Source organism: Panulirus ornatus, chromosome 40, assembly GCF_036320965.1.
Source record: "Panulirus ornatus isolate Po-2019 chromosome 40, ASM3632096v1, whole genome shotgun sequence".
Classification (NCBI taxonomy): Eukaryota; Metazoa; Arthropoda; class Malacostraca; order Decapoda; family Palinuridae; genus Panulirus; species Panulirus ornatus.
Genome location: NC_092263.1, coordinates 17,805,847 through 17,823,185, shown reverse-complemented (window position 1 = coordinate 17,823,185; position 17,339 = coordinate 17,805,847). Strand labels below are relative to the sequence as shown.

Genomic DNA, 17,339 nt, shown 5'->3' with positions numbered 1-17,339 from the left:
CTCCTTCCACACATTCCTCATCGCTCCCAGAACCTTCAAACCCTCCCCTACCCAGTGACTTACTTCCACTTCCATGTTTTCACTCACTGGTAAGTCCACTCCTAGATACTCAAAAACACATCACTTACTCAAATTTTTCACCATTTAAACTTACATCCCAATCAACTTGTCCCCCAACCCTAATGAACCTAATAACCTTGCTCTTATTCACATTTACTCTCAGCTTTATCCTTTCACACTTTTCCAAACTCAGTCACCCCTCTCTCCAAAATTCTTGCATATGCCTCCTTAACCAGCCCAACCCTAAACAAATTAAACAACCATGGGGACATCACTCATCCCTGCCACAGACTGACCTTCACTAGTAACCAATCACTCTCCTTTCTCCCTACTATTACACATGACTTACATCCTTGGTAAAAACTTTTCACTGCTTCTAGCAGCTTACCTCCCACACCATACATTCTTAAGACCTTCCACAAACCATCTCTATCAACCTTATCATATGCCTTCTCCAGATCCATAAATGTTACATACAAATCCATCTGTTTTTCTAAGTATTTCACACATTCTTCAAAGCAAGCACCTGATCCACACATCCTCTACCACTCCTGAAACCACACTGCCCTTCCCTAATCTGATGCTCAGTACATATCTTCACCCTCTCAATCAATACCCTCCCATATAATTTCCCAGGAATACTCAACAAACTTGTGCCTCTGTAGTTTGAACACTAACCTTCATCCTCTTTGCCTTTGTACAATGGCACTATGCATGCATTCTGCCAATCCTCAGGCACTTCACCACGATTCATACATACAGTGAATATCCTTAACAACCAATCAACAACACAGTCACCCTCTTACTTAATAAATTCTATTGCAATACCATCCAAACCCACCACCTTGCCAGACTTCATTTTCTACAAAGCTTTCACTACCTCTTCTCTCTTAACCAAACCACTCTCCTTGACCCTCTCACTTTACACCCCACCCCAACCAAAACACCCTATATCCGCCACTCTATCATCAAATACATTCAATAAACCTTCAAAAAACTCGCTCAATCTCAGTCTCACTTCATTACTGTCTGTTATCACTTCCCCACTTGCTCGCCCCTTCACCGATGTTCCCATTTGTTCTCTTGTCTTCTGGACATCATCTATCTCCATCCAAAGCATCTTTTTAATCTCCCTAAAGTTTACTGATACTCCCTCACCCCAAATCTCATCTGCCCTCTTTTTCAACCCCTACACCTTTCTCTTGAATTCCTGCCACTTTCTTTTATACATCTCCTAGTCATTTGCACTCCTTCCTTGCAAGTATCGTCCAAATGCCTCTCTCTTCTCTTTCAATAACAACTTTACTTCTTCATCCAACCACTCATTACCCTTTCTAATCTGCCCACCTCCCACCCTTCTAATGCCACATGCATCTTTTGCACATGCAATCACTGCTCCCTAAACACATCCTATTCCTCCTCCACTCCCCTCATGTCATTTGCTCTCACCTTTTGCCATTCTACACTCAACCTCTCCTGATACGTTCTCATACAAATCTTCTTTCCATGCTCACTTACTCTTACCACTCTCTTCTCCCCAGCATTCTCTCTTATTTTCTGAAAGCCTCTACAAATCTTCACCACTGCCTCCACAAGATAGTGATCAGACATCCCTCCAGCTGCCCCTCTCAGACATTAACATACAAGTCTCTCTTTTACACGTCTATCAATTAAAACGTAGTGCAATAATGTCCTTTGACCATCTCTCCTACTCACATATGTATACTTATGTATATCTCTTTTTAAACCAGGTATTCCCAATCACCAGTCTTTTTTCAGCATACAAATCCACAAGCTCTTCACCATTTCCAACACTGAACAACCCATGTACACCAATAATACCCTCAAGTGCCACATTACTCACCTTCGCATTTAAACCAACCATCACTATAACCCGGTCTCGTGCATAAAAGTGGCTAATGCACTCACTCAGATGCTCCTAAAACACTTGCCTCTCATGATCTTTCTTCTCATGACCAGGTGCGTGGGTGCCAATAATCACCCATCTCTCTGCACCCACTTTCAGTTTTATCTACAACAATCTAAAATTTACTTTAGAACACTCTATCACATACTCCCACAACTCCTGCTTCAGGAGCATTACTACTCCCTCCTTTGCTCCTGTCCTCTTATCAACCCTTAACTTCACTATCAAGACTTTCCCAAACCACTCTTTCTCTTTACCTCCTTGTACACAAATTTCTAAAAAGGGAAACAGAAGGAGTCAAGCAGGGAGTGCTCATCCTCCTCGAAGGCTCAGACTGGGGTGTCTGAATGTGTGTGGATGTAACCAAGATGAGAAGAAAGGAGAGATAGGTAGTATGTTTAAGGAAAGAAAACTGAATGTTCTAGCTCTGAATGAAACAAAGTAAATGTGAATAAGAGGAAGGTTAGGGATGAGGGGCAAGTTAATTGGGAGGTAAGTTTGAATGGAGAAAGACTGGAGGAAGTGAGGTGTTTTAGATATCTGGGAGTGGACTTAGCAGAAGATGGAACCATGGAAGTGGAAGCGAGTCACAGGGTGGGGGAGGGGGGCAAAGGTTCTGGGAGCATTGAAGAATGTGTGGAAGGCAAGAACGTTATCTTGGAGAGCAAAAATGGGTATGTTTGAAGGAACAGCAGTTCCAACAATGTGATACAGATGCAAGGCATGGGCTATAGACAGGGTTGTGCAGAGGAGGGTGGATGTGATGGAAATGAAATATTTGAGGACAATATGTGGTGTGAGGTGGTTTGATCGAGTAAGTAATGAAAGGGTAAGAGTGATGTGTGATAATAAAAAGAGTGTGGTTGAAAGAGCAGAAGAGAGTGTGTTGAAATGGTTTGGACACATGGAGAAAATGAGGGATGAAAGATTGACAAAGAGTATATATGTGTCAAAGGTGGAGGGAAGGAGAAGCAGGAGACCAAATTGGAGGTGGAAGGATGGAGTGAAAAAGATTTTGAGCAATCGGGACATGAACATACAGGAGGGTGAAAGGCATGCAAGGAATAGAGTGAATTGGAACGATGTGGTATTCTGGGGTCGATGTGCTGTCCATGAATTGAACCAGAGGATGTGAGGCGTCTGGGGTAAACCATGGAAAGGTCTGTGGGGCCTGGATGTGGAAAGGGAGCTGTGGTTTTGGTGCATTACACATGACAGCCAGAGACAGTGTGTAAACAAATGTGGCCTTTGTCTTTTCCTGGCACTACCTCGCTGGTGGGAGGATGCTATTTCATGCGTGGTGGGGTGGCAACGGGATTTGATGAAGGCAACAAGTATGAATATGTACATGTGTAGACATGTATATTTCTATGTATGTATATGTTGAAATGTATACGCATGTATATGTGTGTATGGGCGTTTATGGATATATATGTGTCTGTGGCTGGGTGGGCCATTCTTCGTCCGTTTCCTTGCACTACCTCGCAGACGCAGGAAACAGCAATTAAGTATAACGATAAAATGATATCATACCTTATGTTCTTTGCTTGGATTTATACAAATTGTTGCTGTCTTTTATAAAAAACATGTCTTCTAGTCTGTTTGCACACCTATGTACTCTAGCTGAGAAGAATAGTGGTATATTTATGATAGTAACAGCATGATAGCAGCATGACCTGACTCTCTCTCTCTCTCTCTCTCTCTCTCTCTCTCTCTCTCTCTCTCTCTCTCTCTCTCTCTCTCTCTCTCTCTCTCCCTTGGAAAACGAACTGTTTAACCAATATAATGAAAATGAGTACACATACTGAAATATGGGAAAATATAATATCAAAGCAATTGTTCAGCTCAGAGAAATTCAGCTTCAAGAAAAGTTGGAATCCCAGCCATATTCCTTATAAAGACAAAAACAGTGATAGTGATATTATTAAGGCAAAGTCTGGATGAAAGCAAATTGTAGATAGTCACAAATTGGCAAATGTAACACAATACACTAAGAAAGATCTAAGACATTACTTAAATAATAAAGTTATTAGACTGACTTCACATATAAGATTCGAAAGGGTGAAAAAAGGATATATATCAAACCCATCTAATCAAAAATAGACAAAAGACCAACAGGGATCTGTGCCAGGAAAAACTATGGAAACCAAATATTAGCCCCTTAAAGACATACATAAAAGCATAATCCATGGAAAATGAGTGAAAGCTGTTTTCTCGACTTTGCAGAAGTACTTCAAAAATAAACCACAGGATTTTGCCAGAGAAGGCAGATAAAAAGAACCATTATGGGTATGATAATCAGATGGATTAAGAGCTTTTAACTGACAGAAAGTTCAAAGAGGAAGCACGAAACCATGTCTGAGGAGGAAGATGCCCTCTCTAGGGCACCACAGGGAACAGTATTCATCTCAATACTCTTTGCAATTGTAATACAAATATCAGCAGCAGAGTAAAGAACAGCATAGTAAAGAGCTATGCCAATGATACCAGAGTAAGCAAAATGATTGGATCAGACACTGAACAGAGAGGTAAACAAAAAGACTTGCTGACAATTTAGAAATGGCTAGAAGAGAACCTGAAGGAATCTAATACAGAGAAATTTAGGTGGAAGTTAGTCATGTGGTGGGTGAGGAGTGAAGGTTCTGGGAGAATTGAAGGTGTGGAAAGAGATTATCTTGGAGAGCAAACATGGGTATGTTTGAATTTATAGTAGTCAACAATATCATATGGATTCAAGGCATGGGCTATAGATAAGGCTGTATGGAGGAGGGTGGAAGTGTTGGAAATGAAATATTTGAGGACAATATATGGTGTGAGGTGGTTTGATTAAGTAATCAACTGGTAAGAGAGAGGTGTGGTAATAAAAAGTTGTTGAGAGACCTGAAGCGGGAGTGCTGAATGGTTTGAACAAATGGACAGAATGAGTGAGAAAAAGTTGACAAAGAGGATATATGTGTCAGAAATGGAAGGAACAAGGAGAACAGGGAGACCATATTTTGGATGCAAGGATGGAGTGAAAAAGATCTTGAGTGTCCAGGGCCTGAACATGCAGGAGGATGAAAGACATCCACAAGATAGAGTGAATTAGAACAATGTGGTATAAAGAGGTCAATGTGCTGTCAATGGACTGAACAAAGGCATGTGAAGCATCTAGGGTGAACTACCAAAGGTCTGTGGGGCTTGGTTGAGGATAGGGAGCTGTATTTTTGATGCACTGCATATGACAGCTAAAGAATAGATGTGAGTGGATATTACCTTTCTTCATCTGTTCTTGGCACTACCTCCCTAATGAGAAACGGCAATTAAGTACAAAAAAATTTAGGAAATACATTACGAGTCAAGGATGGATTCATTTGTAGTATCAAATAAGGGCCCAACAAGGAAAGTCGTATTTCAATTAAGGCCTGGCCTTGATCTGGACTCCTGTTTGTGAATGAAGCCTCCAACATAAAATACTATTACTATTATTATACTTGAGTGCTGTTTCCCATGTTAACAAGGTAGTGCCAGGAAACAGACGAAGACCCATCCAATCATATACACACATATATACATACATACATATATATATATATATATATATATATATATATATATATATATATATCCCTGGGGATAGGGGAGAAAGAATACTTCCCACGTATTCCCGCGTGCCCGTAGAAGGCGACTAAAAAGGGGAGGACGGGGGGCTTGGAAACCCCCCTCTCCTTTTTTTTTTTTTTTTTTTTGGGGGGGAAAAAGGGGGGGGTTTTTGGGGGGGTTTTTTTCCCCCCAAAGGGAAAGGGAAAAGGGAAAAAAAAAAAAAAAAAATTTAAAAAAAATTTTTTTTTTTTTTTAAAAAAATTTGGGAAAAAGGGGCAAAAAAAAGGGGGCCTTTTAGGGAAAAAAAAAAAAAAATTTTTTTTTTAAAAAAAAAAAAAGGGGGGAAAAAAAAAAAGGGGGCCCTTTTTGGGGGAAAAAAAAAAAAGGGGAAGGGTTTTAAAAAATTTTTTTTAAAAAAAAAAAAAAAAAATTTAAAAAAAATTTAAATTAAAAATTTTTTGGGGTTTTTTTTTTTTTTTTTTTTTTAAAAATTTCCCCGGAAAGGAAAAAAAAATTCCCCCCCCAAAAATTTAAAAAAAAAAAAAAAACCAAAACCTTTTTTTTAAAAAAAAAAATTTTTTTTTTCCCTTCAAACCCCCCCCCTTTTCCCCCTTCCCCCCCCCTTTTCCCTTTTTTTAAACCCCCCTTTTCCCCCTTTTTTAAAAACCCCTTTTTTTTCCAAATTTAAACCCCCCTTTTTTCCCCCCCCCGGGGCCCCCCTTTTAAAATTTTTTTTTAAAAAACCCCCCCCCCCCCCCTTTTTCCCAAAAATTTTTCCCCCCCTGCCCTTTTAAAACCCCCCCCTTTTTTTTCCCCCCTCCTTTTTTAAAAAAAATTTTAAAAAAACCCCCCAATTTTTTAAAAATTAAACCGCCTTTCCCCCCCCCCAAATTTTTCCTTTCCCCCCCCAAAAAAAACCGTTTTCCCCTTTTCCCAAAAACCCCCCCCTTTTTTTAAAAAACCCCCACCCCCCTTTCCCCCCCCCCCCCCCCCCTTTAAAATTTTTTTTTTCCCCCCCCCCCAAAAAAAAAAAAAAACCCCCCCCTTTTCCCCCCCCCCCAAAAATTTTCCCTTTTTTCCCCCCCTTTAAATAAAATTTTTTCAAAAAATTTTTTCCTTTTTCCCCCCCCCCAAACCCTAACCCCTTTTTTCCCGAAACCCCCCCCCCCCCAATTAAAACCCCCCCCCAATTTCCCCAAAAAAATTTTTTTCCCCCTTTCCCAAAAAACCCCCCTTTTTCCCCCAACCCCCCCAAAAAAAAACCCCCCCAATCCGGCCCCCCCCCCTTTTTAAAAAACCCCCCCCTTTTTCCCAAAACCCCCCCTTTTCCCCCGAAAAAAACCCCCCCTTTTTTTCCCCCCCCAAAAAAAAAATTTAAAAAAAAAACCCCCCCAAAAAAAAACCCTTTTTTTTTAACCACAAAAAACCTTTTTTTTTCCAAAAAAAAAAAACCCCAAAAAATTTTTTTAAAAAACCCCCCAAAAAAAAAAAACCCCCCCCAAAAACTTCCGCTTCCATGGTTCCATCCGCTGCCAGATCCACTCCCAGATATCTAAAACACTTCACTTCCTCCAGTTTTTCTCCATTCAAACTCACCTCCCAATTGACTTGACCCTCAACCCTACTGTACCTAATAACCTTGCTCTTATTCACATTTACTCTTAACTTTCTTCTTTCACACACTTTACCAAACTCAGTCACCAGCTTCTGCAGTTTCTCACATGAATCAGCCACCAGCGCTGTATCATCAGCGAACAACAACTGACTCACTTCCCAAGCTCTCTCATCCCCAACAGACTTCATACTTGCCCCTCTTTCCAAAACTCTTGCATTTACCTCCCTAACAACCCCATCCATAAACAAATTAAACAACCATGGAGACATCACACACCCCTGCCGCAAACCTACATTCACTGAGAACCAATCACTTTCCTCTCTTCCTACACGTACACATGCCTTACATCCTCGATAAAAACTTTTCACTGCTTCTAACAACTTGCCTCCCACACCATATATTCTTAATACCTTCCACAGAGCATCTCTATCAACTCTATCATATGCCTTCTCCAGATCCATAAATGCTACATACAAATCCATTTGCTTTTCTAAGTATTTCTCACATACATTCTTCAAAGCAAACACCTGATCCACACATCCTCTACCACTTCTGAAACCACACTGCTCTTCCCCAATCTGATGCTCTGTACATGCCTTCACCCTCTCAATCAATACCCTCCCATATAATTTACCAGGAATACTCAACAAACTTATACCTCTGTAATTTGAGCACTCACCATGTACTATTCTATCTATTTTCCAATAAAAGAAAATACATAAAAATAAAAGGAAAGCACATGATAAATCACTAGGCAGGTTGACCTGTCAACCACAATAAAAATCTGTTTCCTATCACATAAGAAAAAAAAAAGAGCCAACCACAATTTCTAAAATTTAAACACCCAACAAGAAAAGTAACTCAATGCAGAAACTGATATCAAAATATAGAAAAATAAAAAATGTACGATTACAACTAATGCAAAGTTGTACTGATCACTACCCTAGTACCATAAACTAACAATTATCTGATTAAACCTACCAAATGCACTATCACGTGCCAAAGAACTATAAAAAAGTATATAAAATTCATTTCACCATATACAGATTAAAGAAATGGATATGGATGAAACTTCTCTAAACATAAGAGGTGAAGGTCATGGGGTGAAACTATTGCTAGCATACAAAAGCAACAGTTAATGGGTTCACACTGCAGACATGTGATTAAGTTAGTGATGAGTTTTAGGGAAAAAAGGGGGGTTAGGGAATAACCAATGACATCACAGATCTAGCAAGTTAGTATATGACTGTCATATCTCTAATAATGACTACTAGGCAGTCTCTCAGATATCACTGTGGTCAAAGAGAGTGAAATTCAGGCAGATACACCTTATTTGAGAGCTAAAATGGTGTTCCAATTCCCCCACTAGCAAGAGACTCTCTCTAATGTTCATAGGGACTGTCCAGATGTGAGCAAATCTCTGACATCATACCTAGTAATACTTCAACTATGAAGAGTGAACAAAACCTATCGCATGATCATAAGTATTACTGAAATAAGCTTCAAGAACTTTTTCATTTGATAAACAAAGTCATCCTCTGCTAAACCAGGCTCCAAAGACTTATCTATTGCAGCAAGATGAAGTTACAGGACTCTTGTTGTTGCAAAGTATCAATCATGAACATTATGATTATTGCCAGTATCATTATCATGAAAGTAATATCATAACCATCATCATTACTATCATCACTACTTGTATGACTATTGTTATCATCATTCTAAATTTGAACTTCTCCCCTTTCTGTTTCAATGATCTGACCACTTACTTCTCCCCTTTCTGTTTCAATGATCTGGCCACTTACTATCTTAATGACTCAGAAAACAGATATTTATGCATATCAGTCAGGCCTTGTAAATGTTAACAGAATTAAGAATATCCTGCTCTTCAAAGCTAGCTATAAGTTTAAACATTTATCATCGACAGCATTAGTATGTGCACTAATCTAAATTCTATTCAGTATGGTGTTGTTTTCATTTCTGTGATACCAGAAGAATGTCGATTCTAATGCTGTATTCATCATTCAGAAAAACTGGACAGTCAGATCGAAATTTAACACTTTCACTGACCTACAAGCAATACTGTGTACAATGAAGCTGTATATGAGTCTTAATATTAAAATTAATCTATCTCATAAGGGTCAAATACTGTTATATTTATGGTAAGGTGTTGTAGCCTACCCAAGTTTTTCTTGTTCCTGAAGAAAGCAAGACCTTTGGGTAAAGCAGCTTGTAGCAGGTGAGACATTCCTATCAGATCTGTTAAATACTGAACTTTAAACTTAAAGAAAACTTAAATGTACATAGCAATGCTTTAACAGTAAGCAGGATACAGAAAATTAAAGCACTCTTCAGTCATTGATAACATATGTAAAGTTATATCTTGATCAAGACATCAAATTACTGTATTATACTGTATGATGAAGGATTCTTATTTTTACATAGCATACACCCATTACCATCATTATACAATTATACTTGATTGCAGTTTCCTTCATCAACGAGGTAGCACCAGGAAACAGACAAAGAATGGCCCATCCACTCATATACACATGCACACACACACATATATCGAGAATGTAAAGCATGTGCATGAGTGGGAAGAGAGGAAAGTGATTAGTTCCCAGTGAATGTCGGTTTGCAGCAGGGGTGCATAGTCTCCATGGTTGCTTAATTTGTTTATGGATGGGGTTGTTAGGGAGGTGAATGCAAGAGTTTTAGAGAGAGAGGGCAAGTATGCAGTCTGTTATGGATGAGAGGACTTGGGAAGTGAGTCAGGTGTTGTTCGCTGATGATACAGCACTGGTGGCTGATTCAGGTGAGAAGCTGCATAAGTTGGTGACTGAGTTTTGTAAAGTGTGTGAAAGAAGAAAGCTGAGAGTAAATGTGAATAAGAGCAAGGTAGCAAGGTTATTAGGTTCAGCAGAGTTGAGGGACAAGTTAACAGGGAGGTAAGTTTGAATGGAGAAAAACTGGAGGAAGTGAAGTGTTTTAGATATCTGGGAGTGGATTTACTAGCAGATGGAACCATAGAAGTGGAAGTGAGTCACAGGTTTGGGGGGAGTGAAGGCTCTGGGAGCGTTGAAGAATGTGTGAACGGTGAGAACATTACCTTGGAGAGCAAAAATGGATATGTTAGAAGGAATAGTGGTTCCAACCATACAATAGCGGTTGCAACCATATTAGATTGTTGAAACCACTATTCCTTCAAGTATACCCATTTTTTGCTCTCTGAGATAACGTTCTCACCTTTCACACATTCTTTAATGCTCCCAGAACCTTCACTCCCTCCCCCACCCTGTGATTCACTTCCACTTCCATGGTTCCATCTGCTGCTAAGTCCACTTCCAGATATCTAAAACACTTCACTTCCTCCAGTTTTTGTCCATTCAAACTTACTTCCCAATTTACTTGTCCCTCAACCCTGCTGAACCTAGTACCCATGCTCTTATAAACATTTAATCTCAACTTTCTTCTTTCACACAATTTACCAAACTCAGTCACCAACCTCTATAGTTTCTCACTCAAATCAACCACTAAAGCTGTATCATCAGCAAACAACTGACTCACTTCCCAGGCCCTCTCATGCCTAACAGACTCCATACTCGTCCATCTCTCCAAAACTCTTGCATTTACCTCCCTAACAACCCCATCCATAAACAAATAAAACAACCATGGGGACATCACACACCCCTGCTGCAGACAGACATTCACTGGGAACCAATCACTCTCTTGTCTTACTACTCGTACATTTGCCTTACATCCTTGGTAAAAACATTTCACTGCCTCTAGCAACTTACCTCCTACACCATATACTCTTAAGACCTTCCACAAAGCATCTCTGTCAACCCTATCATATGCCTGCTCCAGATCCATAAATGCTACATACAAATCCATCTGATTTTCTAAGTATTTCTCGTACACATTCTTCAAAGCAAACACCTGATCCACACATCCTCTACCACTTCTGAAATCACACTGCTCTTCCCCACTCTGATGCTCTGTACATGCCTTCACATCTCAATCATTACCCTCCCATATAATTTCCCAGGAATACTCAACAAACTTATGCCTCTGTAGTTCGAACACTCACCTTTATCCCCTTTCCCTTTGTACAATGGCACTATGCATGCATTCTGCCAATCCTCAGGCACTTCACCATAATCCATACATACACTGAAAAACCTTACCAACCAATCAACAAGAAAGTCACCACCTTTCTTAATAAATTTCACTGTAATACCATCCAAACCCACCGCCTTGCCAGATTTCATCTTCTGCAAAGCTGTCACTACCTCTTCTCTCTTAACTAAACCATTCCCCCTAACCCTCTCACTTCGCACACCACCCCAACCAAAACATCCTATATCAGCCACTCTATCATCAAACACATTCAACAAACCTTCAAAATACTCGCTCCATCTCCTTCTTACTTCATCACTACCTGTTATTACTTCCCCATTTTCCCTCTACACCAATGTTTTCATTTGTTCTCTTGTCTTATGCACATTACTTATCTCCTTCCAAAACATCTTTTTATTTTCCCTAAAATTTACTGATACTTCCTCATCACAACTCTTATCTACACTCTTTTTCATCCCTTTTACCTTTCTCTTGACCTACTGCTGCATTCTTTTATACATCTCCCAGTCACTTGCACTCCTGCCTTGCAAGTAACATCCAAACACCTCTTTTCTCTTTCACAATCAACTTTACTTCTTCATCCCACCACTTGCTACCCTTTCTAATCTGTCCACCTATTTTCCAACTTTCTGTAATTCAGGGATCTATTTTACCCTTCATCTCTTTTCATACAGTAAAAACTAGTATGTCTCATTATACTGTATCAATTACTTCTTACATGTAATAAAAACTCTAAAACTCTGTTCTTTACACAAATTACATGTACACTAATAACCTATTCATCATCAAATTTTCCTTAATATACTTAATATAATTATGCTTCACATACATTATCTGCATTTATATATTTATTATTTATATTCATCTATTTTGCTTTGTCGCTGTCTCCCGCGTTAGCGAGGTAGCGAGAGGAAATAAACGAAAGAATGGCCCAACCCACCCACATACACATGTATATACATACACGTCCACACATGCAAATATACATACCTATACATCTCAACGTATACATATATATACACACACAGACATATACATATATACACGTACATAATTCATACTGTCTGCCTTTATTCATTCCTATCGCCACCCCGCCACACATGAAATAACAACCCCCTCCCCCCTCATGTGTGCGAGGTAGCGCTAGGAAAAGACAACAAAGGCCACATTCATTCACACTCAGTCTCTAGCTGTCATGTAATAATGCACCAAAACCACAACTCTCTTTCCACATCCAGGCCCCACACAACTTTCCATGGTTTACCCCAGACACTTCACATGCCCTGGTTCAATCCATTGGCAGCACATCGACCCCAGTATACCAAATCTATTCCTTGCATGCATTTCACCCTCCTGCATGTTCAGGCCCCGATCACTCAAAATCTTTTTCACTCCATCTTTCCTCCTCCAATTTGGTCCCCCACTTCTCCTCGTTTCCTCCACCTCTGAAACATATATCCTCTTAGTCAATCTTTCCTCACTCATTCTCTCCATGTGACCAAACCATTTCAAAACACCCTCTTCTGCTCTCTCAACCACACTCTTTTAACTACCACACATCTCTCTTACCATATCATTACTTAATCAAACCACCTCACACCACATATTGTCCTCAAACATCTCATTTCCAGCACATCCACCCTCCTGCACACAACTCTATCCATAGCCCATGCCTCGCAACCCTATAACATTGTTGGAACCACTATTCCTTCAAACATACCCATTTTTGCTTTCCGAAATAATGTTCTCGACTTCCACACATTCTTCAACGCTCCCAGAACTTTCACCCCCTCCCCCACCCTATGATTCATTTCCGCTTCCATGGTTCCATCCACTGCCAAATCCACTCCCAGATATCTAAAACACTTCACTTCCTCCAGTTTTTCTCCATTCAAACTTACCTCCCAATTGATTTGTCCCTCAACCCTACTGTACCTAATAACCTTGCTCTTATTCACATTTACTCTCAGCTTTCTTCTTTTCTTCTTTTCTCAGTTTCTCACCCGAATCAGCCACCAGCTCTGTATCATCAGCGAACAACAACTGACTCACTTCCAAAGCTCTCTCATCCACAACAGACTTCATTCTTGCCCCTCTTTCCAAAACTCTTGCACTCACCTCCCTAACAACCCCATCTATAAACAAATTAAACAACCATGGAGACATCACACACCCCTGCCATAAACCTACATTCACTGAGAACCAATCACTTTCCTCTCTTCCTACACATACACATGCCTTACATCCTCGATAAAAACTTTTCACTGCTTCTAACAACTTGCCACCCACACCATATATTCTTAGTACCTTACACAGAGCATCTCTATCAACTCTATCATATGCCTTCTCCAGATCCATAAATGCTACATACAAATCCATTTGCTTTTCTAAGTATTTCTCACATACATTCCTCAAAGCAAACACCTGATCCACACATCCTCTACCACTTCTGAAACCACACTGCTCTTCCCCAATCTGATGCTCTGTACATGCCTTCACCCTCTCAATCAATACCCTCCCATAAAATTTACCAGGAATACTCAACAAACTTATACCTCTGTAATTTGAGCACTCACTCTTATCCCCTTTGCCTTTGTGCAATGGCACTATGCATGCATTCCGCCAATCCTCAGGCACCTCACCATGAATCATACATACATTAAATAACCTTACCAACCAGTCAACAATACAGTCACCCCCTTTTTTAATAAATTCCACTGCAATACCATCCAAACCTGCTGCCTTGCCGGCTTTCATCTTCTGCAAAGCTTTTACTACCTCTTCTCTGTTTACCAAATCATTTTCCCTAACCCTCTAACTTTGCACATCACCTTGACCAAAACACCCTATATCTGCGACTCTATCATCAAACACATTCAACAAACCTTCAAAATACTCACTCCATCTCTTTCTCACATCACCACTACTTGTTATCACCTCCCCATTAGCCCCCTTCACTGAAGTTCCCATTTGCTCCCTTGTCTTACGCACTTTATTTACCTCCTTCCAGAACATTTTTTTTTTTTTTCCGGTCTCCCGCGTTTGCGAGGTAGCGCAAGGAAACAGACGAAAGAAATGGCCCAACCCACCCCCATACACATGTATATACATACGTCCACACACACAAATATACATACCTACACAGCTTTCCATGGTTTACCCCAGACGCTTCACATGCCCTGATTCAACCCACTGACAGCACGTTAACCCCCGGTATACCACATGCTCAGGCCCCGATCACACAAAATCTTTTTCACTCCATCTTTCCACCTCTAATTTGGTCTCACACTTCTCCTCGTTCCCTCCACCTCCGACACATATATCCTCTTTGTCAATCTTTCCTCACTCATTCTCTCCATGTGCCCAAACCATTTCAAAACACCCTCTTCTGCTCTCTCAACCACGCTCTTTTTATTTCCACACATCTCTCTTACCCTTACGTTACTTACTCGATCAAACCACCTCACACCACACATTGTCCTCAAACATCTCATTTCCAGCACATCCATCCTCCTGCGCACAACTCTATCCATAGCCCACGACTCGCAACCATACAACATTGTTGGAACCACTATTCCTTCAAACATACCCATTTTTGCTTTCCGAGATAATGTTCTCGACTTCCACACATTCTTCAAGGCTCCCAGGATTTTCGCCCCCTCCCCAACCCTATGATCCACTTCCGCTTCCATGGTTCCATCCGCTGCCAGATCCACTCCCAGATATCTAAAACACTTTACTTCCTCCAGTTTTTCTCCATTCAAACTTACCTCCCAATTCACTTGACCCTCAACCCTACTGTACCTAATAACCTTGCTCTTATTCACATTTACTCTTAACTTTCTTCTTTCACACACTTTACCAAACTCAGTCACCAGCTTTTGCAGTTTCTCACATGAATCAGCCACCAGCGCTGTATCATCAGCGAGCAACAACTGACTCACTTCCCAAGCTCTCTCATCCCCAACAGACTTCATACTTGCCCCTCTTTCCAAAACTCTTGCATTCACCTCCCTAACAACCCCATCCATAAACAAATTAAACAACCATGGAGACATCACACACCCCTGCCGCAAACCTACATTCACTGAGAACCAATCACTTTCCTCTCTTCCTACACGTACACATGCCTTACATCCTCGATAAAAACTTTTCACTGCTTCCAACAACTTGCCTCCCACACCATATATTCTTAATACCTTCCACAGAGCATCTCTATCTTTTTATTCTCTCTAAAATTTAATGATACTCTCTCACCCCAACTCTCATTTGCCTTCTTTTTCACCTCTTGCACCTTTCTCTTGACCTCCTGTCTCTTTCTTTTATACATCTCCCACTCATTTGCATTTTTTCCCCGCAAAAATCATCCAAATGCCTCTCTCTTCTCTTTCACACATAATCTTACTTCTTCATCCCACCACTCACTACCCTTTCTAATCAACCCACCTCCCACGCTTCTCATGCCACAAGTATCTTTTGCGCAAGCCATCACTGCTTCCCTAAATACATCCCATTCCTCCCCCACTCCCCTTACCTCCTTTGTTCTCACCTTTTTCCATTCTGTACTCAGTCTCTCCTGGTACTTCCTCACACAAGTCTCCTTCCCAAGCTCACTTACTCTCTCCACCCTCTTCACCCCAACATTCTCTCTTCTTTTCTGAAAACCCCCACAAATCTTCACCGCCTCCACAAGATAATGATCAGACATCCCTCCAGTTGCACCTCTCAGCACATTAACATCCAAAAGTCTCTCTTTCGTGCGCCTGTCAATTAATACGTAATCCAATAACGCTCTCTGGCCATCTCTCCTACTTACATACGTATACTTATGTATATCTCGCTTTTTAAACCAGGTATTCCCAATCACCAGTCCTTTTTCAGCACATAAATCTACAAGCTCTTCACCATTTCCATTTACAACACTGAACATCCCATGTATACCAATTATTCCCTCAACTGCCACATTACTCACCTTTGCATTCAAATCATCCATCACTATAACCCGGTCTTGTGCATCAAAACCACTAACACACTCATTCAGCTGCTCCCAAAACACTTGCCTCTCATGATTTTTCTTGTCATGCCCAAGTGCATATGCACCAATAATCACCCATCTCTCTCCATCAACTTTCAGTTTATTTATATATTATTTATATATCTATTTATATAATATAATATATATATATATATATATATATATATATATATATATATATATATATATATATATATATATCAGCCTTGAAATAAACTACAAGCTGTAAGCTGAAAAAGTGCAAACTAATGCCAAACATGAGCTTTATCGTGAATGAACATACTTTGAATGAAATACAGCTGTACTCATAGAAAGGTGTTGTAACCTACCCAAGTTTTTCTTGTTCTTGAAGAAAGCAAGACCTTTAGGCAAAGCACGCTCATAACAGGTGAGACGTTCTAAGGATGATGCTAAACCACTGCTAGACACACCTGATGTTCGACCAGGAGCCACTCTGCCATATCTGTAACATTGATCCAGCATCACTACAAAGTTTGAGGAACAGCTCAATGAGACTGTAAAAAAATCTATTTAATTCATCCATGAGGAACATGAATAACAAAGCACGCTCATAACAGGTGAGACGTTCTAAGGAAGATGCTAAACCACTGCTAGACACACCTGATGTTCGACCGGGAGCCACTCTGCCATTTCTATAGCACTGATCCAGCATCACTACAAAGTTTGAGGAACAGCTTAATGAGATTGTAAAAAAATTTATTTAATTCATCCATGAGGAACATGAATAACCAGTTAGGCTATAAATATCTTAAGGTATTCAGTGTTTTAGATATCTGGGAGTGGATCTGGCAGCGGATGGAACCATGGAAGCGGAAGTGGATCATAGGGTGGGGGAGGGGGCGAAAATTTTGGGAGCCTTGAAAAATGTGTGGAAGTCGAGAACATTATCTCGGAAAGCAAAAATGGGTATGTTTGAAGGAATAGTGGTTCCAACAATGTTGTATGGTTGCGAGGCGTGG

General features: G+C 40.3%; 1 protein-coding gene across 1 annotated transcript in view; it reads right to left on the bottom strand.

Moving 5' to 3' along the window:
- Window positions 1–16,818, bottom strand: part of LOC139761492 (uncharacterized) — a 71,256-nt gene extending 54,438 nt beyond the window's left edge. Inside the window, exon 1 of the mRNA XM_071685753.1 lies at window positions 16,689–16,818. The gene's annotated coding sequence lies outside the window, so the exon portion shown is untranslated. The remainder of the gene's footprint in view (window positions 1–16,688) is intronic.
- Window positions 16,819–17,339: the final 521 nt, after the last annotated feature.